The following is a 16,196-nucleotide window of genomic DNA, read 5'->3' as shown; positions in this document are numbered from 1 at the left end:
GTTTTTCAGGTTCAGGGTTAAGAAGAATGACTGAAGAAGTTTTTTATTCTTTTGTTTGTTCATGGGGAAAACGTTTTTTTTTTTTTTTGCATCACGAAAAAACAATAATAACAACTGACGTGATGCATCTTCCCCAAACTACTGGCCGTCACTAAACTGACCGCTAGCATTTAGCGGTAATTATGCACTGTTTCTAAGTGCTCATTTTAAACAAGTGAAGAATGCATGGGATATTTGCAATAATTACTTTGGAAAAAAGAAGAAGAAAGAAATGGAGACACATTACAGAACCAAATATACTCACTTATTCATTAATGCTTTTTAAATATCAATGTTTATATATTTTTTTATTAACTAGTAAAGTGCAGAACGTGTCAGGAATTGGCTTAGAATTGTTCTTTTTATTATTATTAACTGAATTTTGGTCACTTTACATTAGGTTGCCTTTATATACTAACATTAAATACTTACAATACTATGGATTAGATGTACTGTGTAACTACATGTTGCTCTGTAATAAATAGTTAATACATTAGAGGTGTTGTTTGGTTGAGGAGTAAAGCAAGGGTAATGGTTGCATTGTATTAGCAGTTTAACTACTAAAGTACTTGCATTTAATTAAACTTTGAAGTAATTACAAATTAATATTAATATTACAAAGTAATTAGCAGTGTAACTACAAAGTTTAATTAAATGCAAGTACTTTAGAAGTAATTATAATGCAGCAACTGCAAGTAAACTGTGTCAAATGGTTATTAAGGACATGTAATATTAACTCTGACCAGATCTGTATTATTATTGTTGTTGTTATGTGAAGTGTGCATGAGAAATGTGTAGTATGCGGATTCCTTTGCTTCATGTTCTGCAATCCTCAGCATTACTCATGCCTTTACTCTCCTTCTGTCTCTCTCTCTGTTCATCTATACTGTGGCACATTGTGTTTGGTTGTATGTTGAGTAACATGTGAGGCCATAGGGTTCAGTAGAGCTGTGGATGGAGTAGAAAAGCAGGTAAACTGAGCGTGCATCTCTACACTAGACTGCTGTTGTGGACCATCACATGTCAAGACAGCAGAAATGTGATCCAGTCCTCCTCTAGACCCGTTTAGTGGCTCTCTTCATCTGATGGGCTTGAGAGTTACCATCAACATTTATGCATCAGGTCAAATAAAAGACGACTGCTTTATCCAGGGCTTGACATTAAGCCTCTTCATATGCTTGTCCCTGACAAGTGTAAATGTTGAGCCCTGCTTTATTAACACTTCGGTTACACTTTATTTTAAGGTGTCATTGTTACAGTGTAATTATACATTTAAATACAGAGTAATATTGAAACTACATACTATTGGGTTAGAATTTGGTTGAGGGTTAGTTGCATGTAATTATGCATAATTTACTGATATCACTGTAGTATGTACATGTAACGTGATTGGTTGAGGGCTAGTTGCATGTAATTATGCATAATTTACTGATATCACTATAGTATGTACATGTAATGTGATTGGTTGAGGGCTAGTTGCATGTAATTATGCATAATTTACTGATATGATTGGTTGATGGTTAGTTGCATGTAGTTATGCATAATTTACTGATATTACTATAGTATGTACATGTAATGTGATTGGTTGAAGGTTAGTTGCATGTAATTATGCATCATTTACTGATATTACTAGTATGTACATGTAACGTGATTGGTTGAGGGCTAGTTGCATGTAATTATGCATAATTTACTGATATCACTGTAGTATGTACATGATTGGTTGAGGGTTAGTTGCATGTAATTATGCATAATTTACTGATATTACTATAGTAAACATCTGCACATTTTCATGTTTTCGATCTAGAGTGATTGACATCTGCATAATTGGTGCAGCGTTTTGGCTTCAAACACAGTATTAGTTTTAATGTTGAATTTTCTGATTTGTGTTTTCGATGTAAACTCTCTTTATCATTTGTTTTGCGGTCTTTTGTTTGTGTTTGTTGTATAGATATGTATCCTGTTGTACGGCACAATGGACAACTACTGTTGGTTTTATTGTGCTATATGAAAGTAGATTGATTGATTTATAGTTGCTTTATAAAGCTAGTTCGTTCTTCAATTTTGCTTGAAATACATTAAGGGCCTTTACACATAGGGTGTGCAATATTTTTCTAATAATTCAGTCAATTATTCCGCTAATATAACAATTACCAGATGCTTTATTTCAAGACATTTGTCAGGTTTTTGTCTTTTAAACGTTTCTTGTGAGTAGGAATAATGTTACCCATCTCATCCCAAACCTCACTTGCTAATTCCAAAATGTCATTTTAGAGATCATAACAGAGACTCTTCATGTTTTCATTCATCTTTTCTGGATTGTTGAGATATGAGTGTATATTAGGGCTGGTTTGATTTTAATCGATTCTCATTTTTACGAAACGATACTGATTCTTAAATCCCAAGAATCGATTAGTCATCCTGTTTTCAGTTGATGAATAAATGTAACATTGTAGCGCATCCCATCCAATAAATCACAATAATCTTTGTGCTTTGTTACTATTGATATGAAACAATGTCTCAGATTTCCAATTACGTCCATTTTCTTACGAAATTCAAAAACATAAATACCGTGCTGTGGCGTGAGATCGCTCTGGCTCAGCTCTAGAGAAGCACATGATCTTCTCCTCCGCCTTAACACCAGTTACCGCGCGAAATAAACATGGATGAGAATCTGAAAGTGTGTTAAAAGATGGAGTACAACTTATCGAAATCCGTATCATGTGACATGGAATCGCCCAATCAGTGTTTCAACCGTGGAAAGATGTCAGTAAACAATGCCATGTAACGTCACATTTACCTCAGAAAAAACATATCCAGTGACCATAAACTCGTCAGTCAGCGAGAAATATTAACTCTAGAGAGCATTTTGCTAAATATATGAATGTTTAAATGTTTATATTTCATATAACTTTATTATTATAAAAATAAATAAGTGTAATTTAAGTGTTTGTATACAAATCAGTTCAATATTATACCTTCAATATTATAGTAGGCTAATGAAGCCTATAGGCTACCACTGACTCCATAGTTTACAGCATTAGTGAAGAGATTTGTTTTCCTGTGCCATGTATTGTCCCTGATATCCAAAATAATCAATATTTAATTGAATTGGAATCGAATCAAATTGCAAGCTTGTAAATCGAATCGAATTGTGAAATGTGTCAATACCCAGCCCTAGTGTAGACTGTAGTGTAGACTGTAGTGTAGACTGTAGTGTAGACTGTAGTGTAGACTGTAGTGTAGACTGTGGGTTTTTAAAAGCTTCCCTTAAAGGTGTTTATTAATTTTGCTTAATAAAGCTCTAAAGCGTTAGTAACTTGTGTTGTGTGCCTGTCTGTAACTCTCTGATGAACTCTCTGATTGTGATTACGCCTGTGAGCGACGTCTTCCTCGCCCGCTGACTCTCCTGTGTTTCCAGATAACTCTTCAAAACATTAAGTGGAAAAACTCCAGAGCAACTGAGCGGTTGTCGTGTCTCTCGACGGGCTTCGGTTCGGAGAATCTGCTCTGACCCGCTGTAATGCCCTCGGCTCGGGCAGCCGGTCACATGACCCAGTGACAGCGGATGGAAATACACAATCACAGCCGGTTTCTGCTCCCTGTTGCACGGCTGGCGCTCCAGCTATTTATACTGTGTGCCAGAGAATGTCCTGAGCACATGGCTAATCTATTACAGCATCGTCCTGGAAATAGCTCTGTTTCTGCATCGCTTTTTGTCTCTGCCGAGTCGAAACGTGCAGCTCTCGTTGGCTTGGCTGAACTTTGCTTTTGCACTTTATCTGGATTTGATTGAACGCCGCCATTCAAAGGTCACAGACAAGCTTATCTTATCTTTATGCTCGTTGTTCTTCACACCAATGATGATGTTGAGGACTCTTACTATGAGCTGGGAAGATTATAAAACTGAGCAAGCCTTGTGGAAATTACATGAACACTTGTTTAACACAATATTCACTTAAAAATGTGAGAGCAGGAATGTTTTCCATTGAGGAGTTGAACTGAGACACTTCGGGCTGGGAGAAAACACTGATTCTCAGATGCACTGTGTGTGACTGTGTGTCAGCAGAGATGAAAACTTGCATCTCAAAATGCTTGTATAATGCAAAATTAATGTTAATGTAGACAGTTGTGTTTTAAAGTAGTAGTTCACCTAAGAATGAAAATATGTCTTCAGTTTCTCACCCTCATGTCGTTGCAAACCCATCACAAAGATATTTTAAATGAAATCTGTGCGATTTCTGTCCCTCCATTGACAGTCTATGAATTAGAATAAATGAAAGTCCATTTAAAAAAATCCTGAAAAATACTGTTTTCAACATTAAAAATAATCATAAATGTTTCTTGAGCATCAAATCATCATATTTGAATGATTTGTGAAGGATCATGTGACACTGAAGACTGGAGTAATGATGCTGAAAATTCAGCTTTGATCACAGGAATAAATTACACTTAACTATATATTCGCATAGAAAACAGTTATTATAAATTGTAATAATATTTCATATTAATACTGTTTAAAAAAATATTTTTAATGAAATAAACGCAGCCTTGGTGAGCAGAAGAGACTCTCAGAAACATTTTTTAAAAAGTACCGATCCCAAACTTTTGAATGGCAGTGTGTGTGTATCGCTGGACTTGGAGAGCATGTTTCCCTGGATCACAGAGTTCAGGAGGAACGTTTGGCCTTTTCCGTGTTGCAGCGGTGGCTTGCTGAGCTTGTGTGTGTGTGTGTGTGTATGTGTGTGTGTGTGTGTGTTAGAAGCAGAGCCGTGAGCCAGGGGTGAAACGCTGACTGTCATCTTTCCTGCTGAAGGCTAAAGAGCTGCTGGCAACAGAACGATAAGACCCTAATAAACCCTTTCCTGTTTAACAAGTGCTTTAAAAGAGACGTATGAATCTCTCCGTATGAAAACACGTTAAATTCCCCTTTACAGCGCATGTGTAAACCCTCACTAAAGCTCACTGAGACGATACAGACGGAGAAATAAATAAAGTCATCGCTCAATTCTTCTGACAGGATCATTTTATTGAGCAGAATATCTCCACATTCACTGATGGTCCAGGTAGGCCTGTCACGATAACAAATTTTGCTGGACGATAAATTGTCCAAGAAATTATTGCGATAAACGATAATATTGTCGTTTGAGACCATTTTCATCTAATATAATGATAATGGTATAATAATGCAGGTACACCTTTTCAAAGATATATAAACTTTTATTTCTTAAGAATATTAAACATTTAAAACGGAAAACATTTTAAATATCCACAAAAAATGAACAAAACAACCAAAAACAATTAAAGCAATGGACTCTCAGTGTCTGTTAACAAAAAAAAATCACTTGAATAAATACCAAAAACAATAAATAAAATGGATGTAAACAAAATTGCACTTCAAAAAATATTAAACATTAGGCTCAGACATAAATAGTGATGCATTCCATAACAGGCAAAACTGCCAGTTTGGACCTTTGTAAACAAATAAAAAAAAAAGCCTCAACAGGCTTTGTCGACTAAACAAACGCCCGTGTGACTGTAACTTACTGTCGGGAAGACGGAGGAGCACTTTATTGCGTATATGCTACGCACTGAAAATACTTGGTTAGGATTAAGGGTGAGGAGTGCGTGCGTATTACACGCCATAAAGTGCGTATCATATGCACGCAAAAACTATTTTTGCCGTATAAATGGCACGAGAAATAACATTTGTGGTATAGATACGCATTTTCATGAGATCGGGCTCGCTGTCGTGTTTGGCTTTGAAACCAATTCCATCTTTTTCTTTTTTCCCCCTCCAACTCACAACTAGCGTCTTTTCTCTCTCCCGGCAGTCGCCGCAAGCAGTCCCGCCGGCGCTTTCCCATACAAAGACCATGTGACTGACAAGTGCCGTGGCGCCGCCTCCCCACACAAAGACCATTCAACTGACAAGAGGGTTCACTCCTCCTATTCGCTAAGGAACCGAGAGTGGTCATCCAGTCTCTTTGGTAGAGAGAGAGAGAGAGACACACGAGGAAAACAAACAAGCATGCAAATGGATTTATCGCGGCCAGAAAAATTATCGAGCTCATTTTTTTTATCGTGCGATTAATTGATTTATTGACTATCGCGACAGGCCTAGGTCCAGGTCGCTCTCACTCACTATTATATGTTTGGTGTAAAACACTAAAACTGCTCATGTTTCACCGCAGGACAGCAGATGTGAGTGTATTCTGTCATCTGTGCAGGACTGTGATATGAAGAGTGTGTGAAGTCACATATTTCAGCAACAGTGTGAGAGTGAATAGCAGATAACAGGCACAATACCGCTATAAACATCAATATCTATATAACATGTGTCACATGACTAAACTTACATCATCGTTCTCACAGTCCACACTACAACGAGAAACCGGTGTTTTCAAACAGCTTCATTTTCATTAATAAAAACGCCGTCTCAGTGTCGATGGAAGACAAACATAGAGAGAGAAACATGGGTTTTCAAAGGAAAGCGTGTTCGTGTGGACGAGGCCTGAGTATGGAAGGGGTTCGGGTCACATCTGTAACACAATCTCTCTCTGGCTTGACGTTTGAAGTCTCCAGTAGTAGAGCTGGACTTTGATCACTCGTGCTCATAATGACAGTCTTTCAATGGATCAGACATTGGCTTCATCTCCTCTAACGCTGATAGGCATCTGTAATGGCTCCTGCACTTCCAGCTGAGGTTGATGTGAGTTTTTATCCTGGTCGTCTCAGAAAATACAGACTCGCTGAAGTGTGAAATTCAACAAGTTTGTTGAGAGCCGCTTTGTTCACTTCAGGCGTTAGCGTGTGACGGGTGTCTGCGTGTGGGTTTAGCACTTCAGAAGTTTTGCAGAGAGGAAATCGAGCCGGAGATTTGTTTTCCCAGAGGAAGACGGTGAATTAGTGTTTCGCAGACAAACTTTGATTTCAGTGCCATTTGAGTTGAAAACTTCTCACTAACGGAGCGAGTCTATTAACCCCGACATCCTCTGAGACGGCGAGTCTTCTGTGATTGGCTGAAGTTGCGTTTGATTTTTTTCGATTTATCAAAAACAGCAATTATGTCATATATAATATTTTTGTCATGATTTAAAGATTGCATTCATTCCCTGCACTTGCACCAAATCATAAGCATTACAAGGTTGAACAAACTTTCCTGAGCTTTTTCTAAACTTTTGTAATTATGGATATGCCGTTTTAAAATCAAAACTGGAATATACTCTACCTTTTAAAAGTTTATCCTGCATTATATTGATTAAAAGTGACAGTAAAGACATTTATAATGTTACAAAAGTTTTCTTTTTTAAATCAATGCATCAAAATCATCAAAGAATCCTGAAAAAATAAAATGTTATTGTTTGCACAAAAATATTAACTTTTCAGCAGTAATAATAATCATAAACAGAGCTCGAAATGAACTTTTTTACTTGGTAGCACTGGTGTTAGGAGCACCGGCAGATCCTGGTGATTAAAATAATCAAACCTGATGAACCTGATTTGTTTGCCACACTTTTTCCTGTGCTTGGCGCTCTCTCCGTGTTAGACCAAGCTCTCGCACATAACATGTATTGATTCAGTAGCGAACGCTGTGTTACCTGCGAACTCTGTCCCACAGGCTTTACATGAGCACTGAACCATCAGCCTAGCCACTCTCTCCGAAACATGTACGATCTCTACTGGTGGATCCACATTCACCACTTCACAACTCCAGGAGTATGTGTGACCTACAGGGTTTATGCTGGGTCAGTGTTGGTCTTCGGTGGCCGACGGACACTCATCCTTTCTGGCCCTCTTTATATTTATTTTTATTTTTAAAGCTGAATTTGCCACTGGATTTCATAGCTTTGTAAGATAAAATCAGTCTTTGCTAGACCTAATCATTATTTTGGTATATAATCATATCAATATCAAAAAGTAAATTTAAAAAAGTAGCATTAAAAAGTTTAACTAATAGTCAAATTTTCTACAATATACAATTGAATACAATTAGCAGCTAGCTAACAACAACTTGCTTTGGAATTGGAATTGCAATTTGCTGGTTTCACCTCACTCAGGTAAGCTTTCTACACATTGTCAAATAAATAACCTGAAAATACAGTAGTTTATTAAGGTTAAATCTTTCTAGCCACTCTCACTAGAAGAAATGGGGTAAGCACACTTACATTCTCAAGAGGTGTTCTGAGTACATGTGGTTTGATTTGTTACCATTAGTTAATGTATTAGGCTAACTAGCATGAACAATGAGAAATACATTTGTTACTGTATTTATTAATCTTTGTTAATGTTAGTTAATAAAAATACAGCTGTTCATTGTTTGTTCATGTTAGTTCACAGTGCATTAGCTAATGTGAACATAAAACTTTTGATTTCAATAAGGCTACTAGTAAATGGTGAAATTAAAATGAACAAAGATTAATAAATGCTGTAGAAGTGCAGTTTATTAATAGTTAATGTTAACTAATGTAGTTAACTAGAGTTTAATAAATGTAACCTTATTGTAAAGTGTTACCGATCTGTTATACACTGATTCAGTCGTCTCGTGAGCTCAGTGTTGGACAGATCAGTTGTTGTAACCATTCATTAAAGTGAATCGGTTCAAATGAGTCATTAGTTCGCGAATCGGACATTGTCATTAGCGGACATGTGCGCGCTGTGTGATTATCCCGGCAGTTTAGGACATCGCACAAGAGTTGTGTCAACACCGAAAACATTTCATCACTGGATGTTTTTTTTCATGTATTGAAAGTGTGGTGTATGTCAGCTGAGTGTGCGGAACGCTCCTCAGAGAAGATCAGGCAACGTTTCTTAGCACAATTCACACCCAGAGGTAATTCAGGAGAAATAATCTCCAAACGCTCCACGTGAAACTTAGGTCTTTGAATTCTGGTCTTTTAGACGATGATATTTCTGTGACCGGTGTGGCTCAGCTGTCCTCAGTTCTGATGTGACTGAAATGAGCTTTTGCAGTGCGGACTCGACACTGTCACTTTAGTGATCACTACAGACTAGGGCTGTCCCCGACTATGGATTTTCATAGTCGAATCAGAATCGTCATGTCTTGCCTATAGTCGACTAATAGTCGAATCATGTGTATGGGGGCGGGGCTTTAACGTTTCAAAGCCGCGATGTACAGAAAATCACACAAAGATATAGAAGAAAATGTATAAAAACATTTTTGATCAATAAAACTAAGAAATAACATAAATAACTCCAGAAAGGCCACACTGCAGATTTGCATTTCACATGCAAATCAAATTAAATCGGCTAAATTACCTGTGCGAGCAGGCCAGCCTACAGCACAACATCGATGCACCGAAAAAATAAACAATTAATTTACCAAATTAAATTAGAACAGAATATACCTTTCTAATAAATAAAAATACAAAACGAAATAAATCAGAATCAAGTCACAGGATGAGGAGCAAATGTGTGCAAAATGCCTAAAGTGCAGGGGAACATATATTCAAAACACAAGCCACAAATAGTTAGATAACCCTGACAGATCAATAAATAAAAATAATGAAATTATTAAAATAACGATAGTAGCCAGAATTTTCAACTTTGTCTTTTTAACTGCAGAAACAACAATAAATGCTAAACTGAAGAGGCAGTCTTTTTAGCTAAAAATGTTCACAGCATCCAAAAATAAAATTAGAACCGGCTGAAAAGTTTTGAAATCACTTGTACCCTATACCTGATCGAGAGAACAAATCCTGAACGTCTTTCACTCTGTCTGTCCGTTGGAGTCTTTTCAAATTGTGCGCGCGGATAAAATACATTCTAACGTGAAACCCAGTCTATGCGTGAAACATGTTAACGTTGGCCGGCAGAAGTGCGATCATGGTTTTCCTGATGCTAAATCCAGCCTCGGAGAATATCCTTTCTGATGGTGTACATCCACACTTTAGATTTTCTTATCCCAGACATTGTTAAAGATTTAAATCCTTGCCGCGAAGACACTCCTCTGTCGGTCACGGATTGAAAGTGAAACTTAAATCTGTCACGGGGTGTTTGGATTTATTCACGCACGTTTAAAAATATTTATTAAAAAGCTTCTTTCTTTGCACATTTTTTATATACAGCATTATCATAATAGGCTGAATATTAACGTATTGACATAAAAGCAAGTTCTATGTGAAATCAGACATTGAGCGCCCCTCATATAGCCAAAGTGGCATGATCCTCGTTTCATAACACCTCTGCGAAGATTCGACCGTGAGATCGGTAGTCGAATCAGGCTCCTCCTATCGAAGCATCGAATCTTCGACTATTCGGGGTCACCCCTACTACAGACGTGTCAGTGCATGGCATGATCGTTGATTACATGCAATTATTCTACGTAATTTTTGGACCACCTCCAGATTTTTCTCCTTTCTGACCTCTTTTGCTGCTTGAAAACCTCACATCTGTGTGTAAAACAATTTATTTATCATTTGAGAAAGCAATCCTGTTCAAGTAGTGCGATAGACAACACTTAATGCTTGTTGAAGACCGACTGTAGTTCAGTGTTTCCCAGCCCTGTTCCTCTACACTGTTCTTCATCATTCAACGCCTGTCTCCGTACAGTATTCTTCAGTGATGATAGATGAATCGCACCAGTGCAGCCCACACCTCTGGAGACACACACACACACACACACACACACACACACACACACACACACACACACACACACACACACACACACACACACACACACACACACACACACACACACACACACACACACACACACAGTCAAACCAACATTTATTCAGACACCTTCAACATTTCTCACATTATCACAGTTTATTCACTATAGTTTAGAAAATGGTAATAAAATATGAGCAGAACTCAGTTGATATTTGACTGGTTTTGTCCGTCCTTCTGTTAGACTGTCTCACACATGAATTATGTTGAATATCTGTCAGCTGTTAAATTTAACTACACAATTAGATAATACCAGTTTAGCTCAACCAATCACCAAGCAATGCTTCATTGTGTTCAGTCTGTGTGTAAAAAGAGCATTAGCAATTAAAGAAAAAACACTTCAGCAAAACATGATCAGGTCAAAGTGTCCCAATCATTTTTGGTCCTAAAGTTTTACTGGTAGTCACTGTATGAAGACTTTTTGTGTATATGTCACAGTTTACATTATTTTGCTCTCCTCACTTACATAAATGAACTATAGTGTCCTGATCACACTAGTAGAAAATATAAAAAATGATCTCTGTTGTCTGAATGTCTTTTGGTTCGACTGTAAGCTATCGTGTGTCGGGGTGTTGTGGTCGTTTGCGCTCGTCTAAAGCTTTTCTCTATTAGAAGCTCCGGCTCTTGCCAAAAACGATGATGTCAGCGCCGTTGCCATGACGCTCGGACCGACGAGCCGAAACATGCCAGTCGGGAAAATAGGCCGCTTGTTTTGGGAAGTACCTCGTGAGCTTGTCCATCTGAGCTTTATCCTTCGTTTACTTGACTCTGAAGTCGACTGAATGCATGCATGGCTGATTTTATGAGGCTTTAGTGTGGGAGAGGTTATTTCTTACCATCTGTATTCATCATTTTACTCTGTAAATAAATGCACCAATGCAGTGCAGTGCTCTGAAAGTCAGGTCTGGCTTTGTACACACTTTCTCGGGCTTAGTTAACCTCATCGCAAGTGGAAAGTCCCATTGGAGAGAGCGTGCCAGTTGTAATTTTCCGGCCTAACTCCCACACAGTGCCTGTGAATGCACCGAGTGCCCTTGTGCTGCGTCTCATATTTGAGTGGATTGAGAGGAATCTTCCAGCACAGTGTTGTAATGACGCTTCGAGAGACACATCCCTGTTGTTGTTGTTGTTGTTGTTGTTTTTTTGCATTATAATCCTCCAGAGCAGTTTAGGGCTGTAAACATGGCTTTCTTAAATATTATAAAAATTCGAATTATATTCAAATTCTAAAGGCAACACTTAATGTTAGAGGGAAAAAGTACTGTATTGTCTCTGATGAACACGAGCGCAATAAGCAAATATAAACCAAATCAAGTATTGCATCTTTTATTGAAATGAAATGACATTCACTTTTTGAAGTGCATTAAGTTTTGAAACAATTTTCCTTAATGTGCACGCAAGTAACATTAGGTTACATTAGTGCATTAAACTGTGTTTTTGCATCAATGACCTGAGAAAACACGCTTCAACACACAGCGTAATGAACTACATGAACACACAGGGCCCTATCTTGCACCCAGCGCAATTGACTTTGTACACGACGCATGTATCATTCCTATTTTGCACCCGACGCACAGCAGACTTTTCCCTCCACAGACGCACGTCGGTAAATTAGGGAATGAACTTGCGCTCCCGGGGGCGGTTCAGCGAAGAGAAGGAGGCGTGTTCCGGCGCAAACGTTCCCTGGTGCTATTTTGCAGTTTCAGAAAACAATTCCGGCACAGACCAGGAGAAACCTAGTCTAAAGTCAGTGGCGCGTTATTCAGAGGCTATTTTAAGGGCCATAATGTAGCGTGTGCACAACACACACACTTTGCTTCTCTCATCTACACAGACGCAGCAGTTCACATTTTGCAAACCATACATAATTACAAGGAAAAATATTCCACATGAAAGAAATCATTGTTGTGTCCATGAAGATGTGAAAAAATAGGCATAAATCTAGCTTACACATTTACCCAAATTATTATACGCCTGTTTAACTGAAGCTAATCTGGGTGTGTTTCTCCATCCCCAATGTCACTTCTCTGTGTTTTACGGCCCTGACGAGAACGTCGGTCTCCTCGGCTGTGAACCGCTCCTGGCGTGCGTCTGGCAAATCCGCCGTTATAATAGCAATCCGCCATGGAACAAGCGCGCCTGCTCTTAAAGGGAATGTGAGATGACGCTCTGATTGGTTTATTTCACGTTACGCCCAAACCACACCTATGAGTAATGAAGCTACTTCAGACCAACACATTTTAGATTTGTGTCGGGTGCAAGAGTCATTTATCCCGCCGGTATAATAGCAACAACGCCCGAGATCCGCACACAAAGTTACTTGTGTTTCGCGTTTGATACTTGTGTTTCAGATCGTTAAAATGGGGCCCACAACTGCAAACTGCCATTCAAAAGCACTCACTTCGACTCACTACATCTACATATTGATCATCAAAAACACCAGACGCTCAGCTTGATCTGAGTGAGTGCGGAGCGCTTTCTGTTGAGTGTTTCAGCTGATGAACACACACACACACACACACACTCACTCACTCACTCACTCACTCACTCACTCACTCACTCACTCACTCACTCACTCACTCACTCACTCACTCACTCACTCACTCACTCACTCACTCACTCACTCACACACTCACACACTCACTCAGCTCTGACTGATGTGCAGGTTTGGTCGAGTGTTATTGCACAATTTTTGCCTCCGACTGAGAGGGTTTTCATCAGCAGGCATTTTCCGCCATTTCTCAAGTTATTACTGGATACGCTAACAAAAACACACCGCCTCAATCATGACATCATCATGTCTCGCGCGCGCCTCTTGACACACCAGTTTATTTAAAATATTTTTTATTTGACAAATTTACATTTGTATTCGACAGCCGTAGTGCAGTACGTTTGCAGAGAACCAAGTTTGTTGTGCTCTCTATTTGATTGCAAATAAAAGCCAAAGATTGTGAAGGCATTTACAGTACAAATATAGAGACTGCAGCCTCTGTGTATCAATGCAATCCAGAGTTTTCAAAGTGCTTTAGTGCATCAATCGCTGATGCCTTCTCTGCTCTGATATGAAGGCGAGATACAAGTCAAGTGTCCTTGAAACAAAAATAGAGAAACCATGTCAAAGGAAAGAATGATGAGTGGGTTTATGGTGATTGCTGTGATTCTTCTCTCTGTGTGATTTGATGGTTTTTATGATCTGAAAATCAACATCAAAGCAGTGCCTATATTGACCTGGAGCTTTCATGTGTAATGTAATGTAGTGGTCGACCGCTTTGGGTTTTAATGGGGCAGCCTTGTGGCTGATATAATACATTTCATACAGATGGGTTTTAATTTAATCCCAATTAATTATTTAAAAAAGTGATTTTAACAGACGGGCGGCATAGTGAGTAAGGAACTGTTTGCACAGAATCCATTGATGTTTACTCGTGTTTCTCCATTGATAAAGACTCGTCTGTAGAGTTGATTATTTACGCTTCGGTTGGTTGTCGCCTGCTCTCTCGCATCTTTATCAATATTTGCTGGGATCAGATCATACAGTCAAACCAACATTTACTCAGACACCTCGCTCTCCTCACTTACATAAATGAACGATAGTGTCCTGCACCCACTAGTAAAAAAATATAAAAAATGATGTATGGTGTATACATATAATTTTTGGTTTGACTGTATATGCACAGCGCCGAAGAGCACACCAGTTTGTATTAACACATGCTATGTTCCTCATGCCAGATGCTCGTATCTCCTAAACATACTTTATTAAACTATAATTAATTATATTACTCCGCAAACACTTTAGAAGAACATTTTAACCGCGTCAACACTGAATCCATCCAATGTCTTGCAATGCACTTCTCACTAGGGCCCCGCCCCCTGATAGTCGACCAAAATTGTATTAGTCGCAGAAAACAAAATCGGAAAAGTGTTGAAATCCCTTAAAGGGATAGTTCACTTTGAAATTCATTTTTGGTATGTTTTAGCTTACCTCAAGGGCATCCAAGATGTAGGTGTCTTTTTTTCCGCGGTAGTTTCAATTTTGATATTTTTAGGTCAAACCGTTCTTGTCTGTCAGTCATATAATGCAAGTCTATGGTCACGGTCTCAAAACACAAGCACAGAGTCCAAATTAAAACAATTCCCCGTCGTCCAAATTAAACAATTCCCCATCGTAAGTACACATTGATGGCCTAAGACACGAAACGAGCGGTTTGTGTGAGAAAACGAACAGTATTTATATCGTTTTTAGCTCTTATACGCAGCCACGTCCAAGGGATCTGAGGGCGCTCGCGCATCCTGGTGTGTGACGTGTACGCAGACTGGTGCATAGATATATATACACTAGATGTCGCTTTGTCCACGGCAGTTCATTGGAACGAATGTCTTTAAGGTGACATCTAGTGTATATATCTATGCACCAGTCTGCGTACACGTCAGATCAGATCACTCAGACATGTTTGCGTATAAGAGGTAAAAACGATATAAATACTGTTCGTTTTCTCACACAAACCGCTCGTTTCGTGTCTCAGGCCATCAATGTGTACTTACGATGGGGAATTGTTTAATTTGGACGACGGGGAATTGTTTTAATTTGGACTCTGTGCTTGTGTTTTGAGACAGTGACCATAGACCTGCATTATATGACTGACAGACAAGAACGGTTTGACCTAAAAATATCAAAATTGAAACTACCGCGGAAAAAAAGACACCTACATCTTGGATGCCCTTGAGGTAAGCTAAAACATACCAAAAATGAATTTCAAAGTGAACTATCCCTTTAAGGTGTGATGGACCCAAACATTCACCTGTCATTTATCGACTTCAAATATGGCTAATCACTTGAAACATGTCAGTAGCAGCAACTTTACTAGTCCACTCGCTCTAATGGTAATCTAGATAAATGTGCGCTATTATTAGGTGCATATTCAAGTGTTTGTGTGGAGAGAGCGCTTACTACAGGACATACATCACTGCATGTAACCTAAAATACTACCTCATTTCGGCCATTCAGATAAGAGTAACGCAAACTGTAAAGGCTCTACTTTTACTTTTGTAAACTCACAATAACAAAACATTGTGCTTCTGTAAAAGAATGGCGCTCTGTCTATTCGCTCTTGAACTCGGCATATACTTGCCTCACAGACATGAGAAATATATCTATAGAAAGCTTGACATTTTAACATTTGAATGAACAGATTCCAATGTAAATAAACATTTTCTGATTATGTAATCTGCATGATAGTCAGCATCGTTGACTTGATCTCTACATAAGAAGGTGCTTATAAAGGCGCATTATTATGATTTATTAATATAAATGCACGATTAGTGGACTAATGACTTAAATGAACGACTACTAGCCAGCTAGAAAAACTTGAGTCGAGGGCAGCCCTACTTCTCACACGCCCTACACAAGCAAAAGTGCTGTGATACGGAGTACTGTAACCGTGTTATTAATGCTAGTTGTGTTGTGT

The 16,196-nt window shown here is 38.6% G+C and overlaps 1 protein-coding gene and 2 long non-coding RNA genes across 5 annotated transcripts in view; 2 read left to right on the top strand and 1 right to left on the bottom strand.

Moving 5' to 3' along the window:
• vgll4b (vestigial-like family member 4b) overlaps positions 1 to 16,196 on the top strand; it is a 57,613-nt gene that overhangs the window by 24,678 nt on the left and 16,739 nt on the right. The gene's annotated exons all lie outside the window — the stretch shown is intronic.
• Positions 2,930 to 11,045, top strand: LOC309488370. The gene is made up of 3 exons (XR_014202092.1): positions 2,930 to 5,102; positions 6,167 to 9,055; positions 10,344 to 11,045. It is a non-coding gene; the product is annotated as an uncharacterized lncRNA (long non-coding RNA).
• On the bottom strand, positions 10,624 to 16,196 carry LOC309488369. 2 transcript variants are annotated; one of them, XR_014202090.1, is made up of 2 exons: positions 10,718 to 16,196; positions 10,624 to 10,655 (listed from the first exon to the last, which is right to left on the bottom strand). It is a non-coding gene; the product is annotated as an uncharacterized lncRNA (long non-coding RNA). The 2 variants fall into 2 exon arrangements; XR_014202091.1 differs by having other exon boundaries at positions 10,724 to 16,196.

Source organism: Leuciscus leuciscus (genome assembly GCF_965113295.1).
Source record: "Leuciscus leuciscus genome assembly, chromosome: 23".
NCBI classification, from domain to species: domain Eukaryota; kingdom Metazoa; phylum Chordata; class Actinopteri; order Cypriniformes; family Leuciscidae; genus Leuciscus; species Leuciscus leuciscus.
Note: the sequence above shows the minus strand (reverse complement) of the source record. Positions and strands in the feature narration are given on the sequence as shown.